Source organism: Cervus elaphus, chromosome 5, assembly GCF_910594005.1.
Source record: "Cervus elaphus chromosome 5, mCerEla1.1, whole genome shotgun sequence".
In the NCBI taxonomy this organism is placed as follows: Eukaryota; Metazoa; Chordata; class Mammalia; order Artiodactyla; family Cervidae; genus Cervus; species Cervus elaphus.
In genome coordinates this window covers 115,220,490-115,231,840 of record NC_057819.1, presented here as the reverse complement: position 1 = coordinate 115,231,840, position 11,351 = coordinate 115,220,490, and the positions used below count along the sequence as shown (strand labels likewise).

Below are 11,351 nucleotides of genomic sequence, written 5' to 3'. Positions count from 1 at the left end.
CAGTAGAGTGCATATGTGTGTGCTTCGTGGGTCAGTCAAAAGCAATATGATGAATTTCTGCTGCTGCTGTTTAGTCACTAAGTTGTCTCTGACTCTTTGTGACCCCATGGACTATAGCCCATCAGGCTCCTCCTTCCATGGGATTTCCTAGGCAAGAATGCGGGAGTGGGTTGCCATTTCCTTCTCCAGGGGATCTTCCCAACCCAGGGACTGAACCCGAGTCTCCTGCATTGGCAGGTGGATTCTTTACTGCTGAGCTACCTGGGAAGGCCATACGATGAATAAGTGGTTCTAAATAAAATCACAAGTAAACTGGGGACTGGGGACTCTGGAAAGGGCTTTGTACTTTGAGTCTTCTTTCATTCGTACTTGGAGATATGCAGATTGATAGATAAGTATAATCACCAAGAAGTCAATACAGTACTATTATAGCCATGGATGTAGACAAGAAATAAAGTAAGAAACACCAAGTTATGAGAAGCAATGCTGCCTGCTCACTCCTACAAGCAGGAAACATTCTGCAGCAGCACAGAGACCAAAACCTCACACTCAGATGACCTAGGACTGTGAAGAGAGCAGGGTCTGAGCCAGGTGACAGACTGGTGCAGTTTCAAGGATAAGAGCCAGTGGGAATAAACCTTGTTAAAATCCACCTGAATTCTCCCTTAGCAAGTCCACAGTTGCTTTGTAAGGGGTAGTTCAGGGACAGGGAAAAGAAACTCAGAGCAAATGAGTTTGTAGCAAAGGTTGACCACATTCCACGCTGGAAATGATTAAAACCTCATCCAGGAGGTATGATCTGGAGTCTCATTCCCACCCCTCTGGGCTCCTCCTCAGCTCCAGCAGAATTTAACTGCCTTTGACCCTACTGTCTCTGCTGGCCCAGGCATCCTTATCCTGCCACTCCTTGCTGGGAGAGCTGGGGTGATGGTGGTGTTGGTGGCTGTGAGTGGGCTGCAAATGAGGAATGTGGTGTTGTGGTGTTGAGGGGGAGGGTGTTCTGCACTATCGGGACTGCCAGGTCACAGGGAGTGGGCCCCACGGAAGAGGTGACCCCCTCTCTCTAACCAGATAAGCTTTCCTAGAAAGTACTGAGTATCTATTGCAGTGATCCCTCAGGACTGAAGTTTCTATGGTCAAAGGTGAGACAAGGGCAAGTTGGGCAGATGCTCTGACAACATATTCAGAGGCACTATCTGGGTCTCCCCCCTCCGCTGGCTGCTAGGAGTCAGAGTACCTGAGTTGGGCGGGGTGCCATCACGTGCTCAGCATATGGGGAGCCAGGGGAGAGCCCTATCTTCTGGGGGAAACTCAGGGAGCATGAGCCTGTTGATAAGAAGGGCAGATGGAGCTGCTATCCCTCTGGGCACACAGGGCAGTTGGGGAGTCTTTCTGACAGGTTGCCTGCCTGGCAGGGGGACTCTTGTCTAGAGAATTGCCTACATCATGAGACTATTTGCTGGTCTCTACTTTTCTAACTTCCAGCCCCTACCTGCTGCCTCCAGCAAATTTTTATCAGATGCAGAAAGAGGAGAGCCCCCACCCCCCACCCCAACCAAGAACTTGAGCCTGCTAGAAAGCTGACTGAAGAGAAAAATTGGGAGCTTTCAAATCCTCCAGGGACTTGTGACTATTTGTAGTGAATACAGCGAAAGAAGCATTTGAGTGGCTGGAGGTTTCGGTGAGAATTCTCTCATTTAAAGAACTATCTCCAGAGAGAGGATTCCATCATCTCCCTCCAGCTTCTGGCATCTTTCAAGAAGTTCTCCAGTTTAATTCAACAAACATTTCTTGAGCAAAGCACCATGCCTGGCTCTCTGAGGAATTCAAAGTTAAATCCCGGTTGTCCTCAGGGATCTCCACACCCTCTCTAGCAGGGCAGGGAAGCCATTTACTTAATTATGTCCAGTGGGGGATCCTTTGATGAAAACAGAATCCATTTATACAGATGTCAGTGAGTTCCTTATTATTTTGTCCTTGGCAGAGATGGCTCAAGACTTTTTATTTTTTTGGAACACAAATGTTAATTTGTTAAGGAGCTTCAAAGTCATACAAATAATATGACAAGATTTAGATTAGCTAAATAATATGACAAGATTTAGTTTAGTAACTCAAGTCTTCTTAATGCTCTCTGGGGAAAAAACTGCTGAGTCTAGGAAACAGTGAAGATGGAAAATTATACAGGTCCCTCCCAGGCACATTAGCTGGGCACTCCCCAGGCAGTCTCTGCACAAACAGAAATTCAGAGGCTTGGAGATCTTGGTTTGGGAAGAACATGAAGGCAAGGTTCCAGAAAGTACAGTCTGGTCTGTTGTTAACTAAGAGCAGCTGGTTTCAGTGTATCTGGCAACTTCTTCCCAGAGCAAGGTTGACTCATTCACTCAGACAAGCTTCTTTGCTGACGGGAAAGCAAAAGGGAAGGAGCCATAACTGACCATGCATCTCATCCAAAAATTGCATTTATTCACAAAAAGAGATTGTGACCTTACCTACAGCCAAATCCTCTCTTGTGGCTGTGGCTCTGGGTCCTATTGAGAGAGGAGCTGCCTTTCTGCTCAGCTATGATCACTAGAGTGGATCTTGTCTGCACATAGTAGCAGGGAGGCCAAACCCAGCTTCAGTCCAAGGCTTTTAGTAACAACGTAGATGTCTCTGAAGGGTGACAGCTGTAACCGCAAGATGTACAATGTTTTTTGTTTGTTTTTTTTTAATTTCTTGGGACTTCCCTGGTGGTTCAGTGGTTAGGATTTCACTTTCCAATGCAGGGGATGCAGGTTCAATCCCTGGTTGGGGAACTAAAATTCTACATGCCTCAGGGCAATTAAGCCTGTGCTAGAGAAAGCCCATGTGCAGCAGTGAAGACCCAGTGTAGCCAAAATAAAATAAAACAAGAACTCTCCTCCCACTCCACCAAATTTCTTTTCAGGTGCTTTTTTTCCTATCAAAGTGATCAGCGGTGGGGGCGTGCGGTGGGGGTGGGGTTGGGGTTGAGGGGCAGACAGAAATTGGCTGGATCAGCTGCTATTACCTTTGATGTGAGTGACCCAGATCATTTTTTTTTTTTTTACAAAAATATGTTGGTAAAAACAGGTGGAGGGAGAGGTGGGTTAATCATTGTTAGCCAGTGAAAATGGCTGACTTATCTCCAGCACGGTGGGAAAGTTCAGCTGCAGGACCTTGAACTGTGCATCTGTTGACCAGGTTGGGGGAGCGTGGTTCATGTCTCAGGATGAGCTGGACATTTTGTCCACAGAAAAATGCTGCAGGACACTCGCTTCACGGTAAACAGTTAAGAATCTTTGGCTCATTACCTACCTCTTGTCACCCCAGCATCTGCCTTCTACTAAAATCAAATGAATCATGCTGTTGCAGGAAGGGAGACCCTTTCCAGGAGCAGGCTCTTGTCTATCACTCGGAAGTGAGTTGTCCAAGGAGACAAATGTGCTGACGAAGCAAGAGACTTTACTGGGCAGAGGCACCCAGGTGGAGAGCCGCAGGGCAAGGGGACCCAAGAGAACAGCTCTGCCACGTGGCTCACAGTCTCGGGGGTTTTATGGTAATGGGATTAGTTTCTGGGTTGTCTCTGGCCAATCATCCTGACAAAGGATCTTTCCTGATGGCACACGCATTGCACATCCAAGATGGATTCCAGCAAGGAGAATTCGGGAGGTTGGTAGACATGTGGTGTCCTCCTTTGACCTTTCCCAAATTCTTCTGGTTGGTGGTGGCTTGTTAGTTCTGTGTTCCTTACCAAGACTTCCTGTTATAAAATTATTCATGCAAATGGTTACTATCGTGCCTGGCCAGGGTGGGCGGTTTCAGTCAGTGTTTCCCCTAACAATCCAAGCCATTATGGGGAGTACAGACTGACCATTTTTTCCCTCTCCTCCCTCTTTCTTAAACCCCCTCCCCCTCCCAAAGAAGCTGTTTTTCCCTCCAGAGATTAACCTGTTTTCAAAAAAGGTCAACTAGTTCCCTCACCACCAGAGGGTAGACACTTCTCCCATTCTCCATCAGCCCCTTGGTGGTGCCAAACCACCCTAGCAGCCAGGACACATTCTATCTGTCGAATTCTATCCTTCTTGCCAGGAGTTAAACTTTGTTGACGTTGCATGGCAGAGGCAGAAGCAAAGGAAGGAAAGCTCTAAAAAAGTGGTTGGGACTATTTGGAAAAAGTTCATTTTCTTTGTCTTGGTCTATACTCCAGAGACAAAGAGGGGCTGGCTGAGGGGAATTGGGAAGGGTGACTCCAGCTAAGGATCCAACCCTGACCTGCCATTCCTCCTTGCTTCAACTCATGAATTCTTTGGAAGAACTAAAGGAAGGGAGGAAATTGAAGAAACATCAGTTGCGCAGTCCTAGCTCAGCCTGATGGGGAGTGAAGTGAAGTAGGGGATGGGGGGTAGGAGGTGGGTATGGGGCAGAAAGAGTATCTTGGTTTTCCTAAGAAGACTCAGAAACATTCTCAAGCTTATAGCAGGCAATCCAGGAGACTGTCCTTCCCCCACTGCCATCACTAATATTAAAAGGAAAAAAAAAAAAAAGAGAATGATTAAAAAGCTGTGTGGCCTCGGCCAAGTAACTAGAGTTCTCTGGGTTTCACTCTTGTCAGTTGTAAAGTGAGAGTTGATATTCACCCACCTTTCAGTTTTAACATTCTGAGTTTTGAGTCCTTGCTTGAAAGTAGCTCCGATGATGTGGTGCCTGACTTTTATTTGATAGAAGCAAATAATTCATTATTACCAGAAGGAAAAAGATAAATGTGTTCATATCTTTTGGGGGGAATTTTTTACATTGAAGAATGGTTGATTTACAGCATTTTGGGTATACAGCAAAGTGATTCTGTTATAAATATATTTATGTGTGTACTTTTTTTTTCAGATTATCTCCCAGTATTCTTGCCTGGAGATTCTCATAGACAGAGGAACCTGGCAGGCTACAGTCCATGGGGTCGCAAGAGTTGGACACGACTTAGCGACTAAACCTCCACCTCCATAGGTTATTAAAAGGTATTGAATATGGTTCCCAGTACTATACAGTAGGTCCATGTTGTTTGTTTTATATACTATTTTATATAATAGTATCTGCATATCTTTTTAATTAAAATATTTTCAAAAGTAATGTATCCACATAGTTAACAAAAATTTCAGAGTTTGAAAGATTGTTCAATGAAGTCAGTTCTTCCTTCCATCTCTGGGCACCTTCCAAACCTGGGTGCTGCCAGGACTCAGCCAAGAACTGAGGTACACGGGGAATCAGAGAAGCACTTCGCAATTCTCAAGTGGAAGTCAGCTCCCTACAGACAGCCTGTCATCCAGCTGTGACTCAGATTGGGGGAGGGGGTCGTCCCTTTCACCCTCTTCTCTTCCCCCTACTATTTTTCTCTCTCGGCTCTGCCCTGTAGTCCTTTAATCAACTCTTTCTTTAATTTTCAGAATTTTCATCCCAACCAAAACACCCACGTTGTACAGTCAGTTATTAGTCCTTCCCTCTTCCGGAGCCCAGCTAGAGGACATAACTAGGAAATTAGTAGTCTTGGACCCTGTTAACCCACACCTTACCCCCTCTGAGAGTTCCCAAATGAGAACCGTGATGCAGAGAAAAAGGAAGAGGTGAGGCCCAGAATTGTCATGAAAACAAACAATGAGGTTTCTCCCCCTCCCCTCAGGCCTGGAGAGGGCCAAGGAACTATTCTGAGCTATGAAAACACAGAAGGGCTCCGCTAGGAAATAAACAGCTGTCTATCCCGCCAACGCCTGTCTCCCTAAACATGAGTCCTGACAGTGCCTGATCTCCAGCCAGAGAGTGGGAGAGAGAGGGAGAAGGCCGAGGAGAGCCTATTGTGCCTCCCTTCTTTAGGATGGAAGGAAAGATTTGTTTTATTTAGAATATTTTAAAGTTTTTCTGCACCGTAGTATGTTTGAAGTGGAAGGGGAGGTGCTAGTGTCGTGTAAGTTCAGGGGATCTCTCCAACCTTGAATTCCAGAGATCAGGATGTGAGTTGCTCCCTCCTCAGCTCTGTGCAACTTCAACCTCCTCTGCTTTACTGGGAAGTCACCATGACCTTCCCACTGTCAGGTCTGCTGGGTGACCTTTTCTCATCCTTCCTCTGTTAGTCTTTTGGCTACACCTGACGCTTTTGACAGATAACTGCCTTGAAACACACACACTCACTGTTTTCAGTGTTGCTGCAGCAAGCTCTGTTTTCCTTTCTCCTCTTCCTCCTCCCATCATCGGTCTGATGTTAGGCCACCCTCTTGGATCCCAACTGGCTGCCTCATGCTATGCATGCTAAGTCACTTGTGTCTGACTCTCTGTGACCCCATGGACTGTAGCCCACCAGGCTCCCCTATTCATGGGATTCTCCACGCAAGAATACTGGAGTGGGTTGCCATTTCCTCCTCCAGGGGATCTTCCCGACCCAGGGATTGAACCTGAGTCTTCTGTGGCTTCTGCATTGCAGGTGGATCCTTTACCACTGAGCCACTGGGGAGGCCTCATACATCCTCCAAATCTGAGTTCCTTCCAGAAATGTTCTTCCTCCAGACTTCTCTGCTTTGTAGATGCATCTCTTCCTTCTCTGTCATCCTACAGGCACTGAGCCTGACCACCTTTGAATCATCCTTGACACCTCATCAGGCCTTGTCTGATTTTCTTTTCAGGTGGCCACTCATCAATCCCCCTGCCTAGACCTGCTGGTTCCTTCATTACCTAATGCCTATGGCCTATGCCCCTTCTCACTCCCCAACCTGAGCCATCCTACAGGCCACTTGCAAAAGAGCCTTCTTACAGTAGAGTTCTTTCTACTTATCACCTGGAAAATATCCCGTTGCTCCCCATTACTGTCAGAATGAAGTTCAAACTCAAGCTCACCCAGAGTTTGAACTCAAGTTATTGTCCCAGCCTTATGTCTTGCAGCTCTCTTTCTGGGACCCCCTCATTCCCAACATACTAATTTACCAAACATGCCTTGGTTCACCTAACTTTGCTTCATCTGGAATAGAAATCCTCCCATCTCCACATATCCAGATTCTGAACATACTTCAAGGCCAAGTAATAAAGCCTTCCCAAGCCACTGATGCCCACCCCTCATCAGCCATAAATGATCAGTCAGACCTGAACTCCGTTAGTCCTTAATCATTCCTGCCTTAGGTCACCTAGCATATTCAAACCTTGCATTACACCTGTTTTGCATGTACCTTAACCCTTTTCCAGTTATCCTGAGCCCTGAGGCCAAGAAAGCATCCCTTCTAGCCACCGGAACTGATTCTGCTTGCATATCTAGGGTCAGTATGGTTACTTCATTAGACAGTTGCAGTGGTTCCTCCCATTACTGACATACATTCCTTTGCATTGTGACTTTGCCCCTTTTCCTGTCAAGATGTGAAGTCAAGATTTTGAATTTCGGGTTGATCTTGTGCAGGGGGCATAGGTTTGATGCCTGGTCATGGAACTAAGATCCCACAAATCAGACAGTGCAGTCAAAAAAATTAAATTTAAAAAATATATATCAAATACTAACTAGCATTCATTGAGCATTTATTATATGCCAAGGACAGGGAGGCCTGGCGTGCTGCAATTCATGGGGTCGCAAAGAGTCGGACACGACTGAGCAACTGAACTGATCTGAACTGAACTGAAGAACTAGTATGGGCTTCCCAGGTGGCTCAGTGGGTAAAGAATCCACCTGCAATGCTGGAGACCTGGGTTTGATACCTGGGTTGGGAAGATCCCCTGGAGAAGGGAATGCAAGCCAACCCACTCAATTATTATTGCCTGGAGAATCCGATGGACAGAGGAGCTGGTGTGCTACAGTCCATAGGATCACAAAGAGTTGGACATGACTGAAGCGACTGAGCATGCATGCATGCATGCAAAGAACTAGTATTGGAAAATTACATGAGCTAATTCATTTAGTCCTCATAAAAATCCTGAGTGAGATTTTTATTACTGTTTCCACTTTACTGGTGAGGAAAATGAGGCACAGAGAAGTTAATTTGCTCAGGACCATACTTGCCAATTCCAAATCCTAGCAATCTGTCTCTAGAAACCACACTATAAAACACTATACCACGTTACAGAATGAGGAAAACTTTAACTCACTGCTCTGCTGCCTCACAGACATCTTCCCTACATACATGTCAAATTCTGTAACATGGTAAAGAATCTGCCTACAATGCAGAAGACCTGAGTTTGATCCCTGGATTGAGAATATTCTCTGGAGAAGGGAGTGGAGATCCACTCCAATGTTCTTGCCTGAACAACCCAATGGACAGAGGAGCCTGGCAGGCTCCAGGTCATGGGGTCACAAAGAGCTGGACACGACTGAGCGACGCTACTATTACTACTACTTGGAGTCCAACATCTAGTCTATGCTTCAAACCTTCCCACTCCATGCCATCCCAGGCTCTGGGCCCCTCCTGCCTGTTTCAGGGAAAGCCCAGCATGGGGAACAGGATTATGGACCTGCCAACATCCACCTACTCTGAGGCGCTTCTGTCCCATCCCCTCCCTCCTGCAACCTTGGCTGGATTGTTGATCCCAGCAGTGCAGGTCTCATCCGGAAAGGAAATACTCGGGCTAGTGTGTCAGCATTGCCCTTTGGCCCTGTGTCCCAGCTTAGCCTGTGCAGCCAGAGTGATCATTCACTCAGGATCTATGGGCTTCTTTGTTTTTTTTTTTGCCACACCATGAAGCATGCAGGATCTTATCCTGACCAGTGATAGAACCCATGCCCCCTGCACTGGGAGCGCAGAGTCTTAACCACTGGATGGCCAGGGAAGTCCCTTTAGCCTTCTTTTGTTGTTGTTCAGTTGCTAAGTCATGTCTGATTCCTTGGGACCCCATGGACTGCAGCACGCCCGGCTTCCCTGTCCTTCACTATCTCCCTGAGTTTGCTCAAATTCATGTCCATTGATTCGGTGATGCTATCTAACCATCTCATCCTCTGCCGACCCCTTCTCCTTTTACCTTCAGTCTTTCCCAGCATCAGGGGCTTTTCCAATGAGTCGGCTCTTCACATCAAGTGGCCAAAGGACTGGAGCTTCAGCTTCAGCATCAGTCCTTCCAATGAATCGTCAGGGTTGATTTCCTTTAGGATTGACTGGTTTGATCTCCCCGCTGTCCAAGAGACTCAAGAGTCTTCTCTAGCACCACAATTCAAAAGCACCAATTCCTGGTGCTCAGCCTTTTTTATGGTCCAACTCTTACATCCATACATGACTACTGGAAAAACCATAGCTTTGACTATACAGACACTAGGCTTCTTTAGATTTTCTTTTTTGAGGTAGTCAAAGGAGAAATGGGAAATGAAATGGTTTTTCACTTGAATCACTGAATGTAACCATTGTCACTGTTTGCTCAGATTTCAACAAAGATACATTTAAGCACTCATAGTCAGACAGAGTCAGACATGACTGAAGCGACTAAAGCACGCACACACTGGGCATGCCACCATGCTGGGCACCAGGCCACCAAGGCCAACAGGACATGGTTCTAACCCTGGGGAGACAAGGGGAGGAAATGTGTCGATAATTAACTAGAGTTCAGTGTGTGAACCTCCATTGTACAGTTCTTTCTGAAGGACTAAGGGTGCAGGGTGAACAAAGCCACCAGCAGGGAAAGAGGGACAGAATAATACTCGAGTTGGGTTTTAGAAGATGAATAAAGTGTCACCCAATAAAGAAGAGAGGAAGGGGAAAGAGGAAGGAACCAGAGGAAAGGAGGAGGGGAGCTCACAGGCAGAGGCGTGAGTGGATGGGAACTGCCTGACTGGGGAAGGTCCCATGGTTGGGAGTGCCAGCATGCAGGGCATCAGGATGGTGGGGGCTGCTGTACCCCATCTATAATGCTCTAAAGACAGTGGGATGCTCTGAAGATTTACAAAGCGCAGTTTGGCCAAGGAAAATTGTGGAGTGGGTTGGAAGGAAGGTGAGAATTCGTTCAGACTGAGTCTGTGCACAGGACGTTAGATGCAAAGTCTGTGGCGAGGCTGGGGTGCGCCGTGTCGGGGGAGTCTGGCCGATGTCCTCTGGGATTCCCCATGATGGTTTCCTAGTGAATTCACCACAGTCCAAGTGAGGGGCCTAAATCAGAAACCACACTCGTCAGCTCCCCGAGAGGGGTGGTCTTTTAGGGAAAATCCAAGTTTACCAGAGTAACACCTGAAGGCTAATCTCCATTTCCAATAACTGTCAAAGCAAAAGCAATGATCAATCTACATTAATTTACATTTACAGAATACCAATTTATACAAGATACATCTACAAAAGAGCCATGACTGACTTGCCCGTTTTCTTTCCATGACTGAGGTGTGGTGGGAAGCTGGCCCACTGAGCTGCGATTCAGAAGCAGCAGTTGGTCATGAGAGAGATTTGAGAGGGCTTGGAGTCTCCATCCACGTGGCTGTTGCGCCTCCAGGGCTGGACAAGTCCTGGCTGTGGGCCGGATCGTCTGCTCCAGACACGGGTGGATTGTCCCTGCCAGGGCTGGCTCTGTAATGCTCCTTTTCAGTGCCTTCAGACAGCCTCATTCTTTTTAGATTCTCTGGTCAGCCTCCTCTGGCAGGTTTGCAATGGAGCTGCTGTCCTGCGGTTTTCTCAACCTTGGTTTCATGTTAGAATCAGCGGGGAGAAATGAAAAAGCTGCTAATATCTGAGCTTCACCTCCAGAAATTCTAATTTTATTGGGCTGAGAGGCAGCCTGGGTGTGTGGAGTTTTACAAGCTCCCCAGTGATTTCAATGTCTGATCAAGGTTGAGAAGCTTTGCTTTAAGGCAACTGCAGATCTCTGCTCTGGTCCACTGAGTCTGATTTTTCTCCTAGAGGGTCACTTCTCATGGATCAGGTGCCAAGTGCTTCTCAAGCATTACATTGTTTAATTCTTTAACCAGGCTGCCAGGCAGTGGAGAAGAGCAATGGTGTGGAGGAAGGAGTCAGGTATGATTCCACGAAGACCTGGGTTTGACCCCAGCCCCACTGCCTACCAGTCAGGTGACTTGGGGCAAGTTACATAATCCCTCCGAATTTTTGAGCCCTCATCTGTAAAATGGGAATAACAATATCTGCTTCTTAAGGCAGTTGTGATGGAGAAGGAAATGGCAACCCACTCCAGTGCTCTTGCCTGGAAAATCCCATGGATGGAGGAGCCTGGTAGGCTGCAGTCCATGGGGCCGCTAGGTGTCAGACAGGACTGAGCAACTTCACTTTCACTTTTCACTTTCATGCATTGGAGAAGGAAATGGCAACCCACTCCAGTGTTCTTGCCTGGAGAATCCCAGGGACGGCGGAGCCTGGTGGGCTGCTGTCTATGGGGTTGCACAGAGTCGGACACGACTGAAGTGACTTAGCAGC

The 11,351-nt window shown here is 47.0% G+C and overlaps 2 long non-coding RNA genes across 2 annotated transcripts; one reads left to right on the top strand and one right to left on the bottom strand.

Annotated features, from left to right (window-relative positions):
• Positions 1–1,645: 1,645 nt before the first annotated feature.
• Positions 1,646–10,943, bottom strand: LOC122693465. Its single transcript, XR_006340905.1, has 3 exons — positions 10,285–10,943; positions 2,490–2,666; positions 1,646–2,398 (listed from the first exon to the last, which is right to left on the bottom strand). It is a non-coding gene; the product is annotated as an uncharacterized LOC122693465 (long non-coding RNA).
• On the top strand, positions 2,908–6,686 carry LOC122693464. The gene is made up of 3 exons (XR_006340904.1): positions 2,908–3,281; positions 3,373–3,669; positions 4,882–6,686. It is a non-coding gene; the product is annotated as an uncharacterized LOC122693464 (long non-coding RNA).
• Positions 10,944–11,351: the final 408 nt, after the last annotated feature.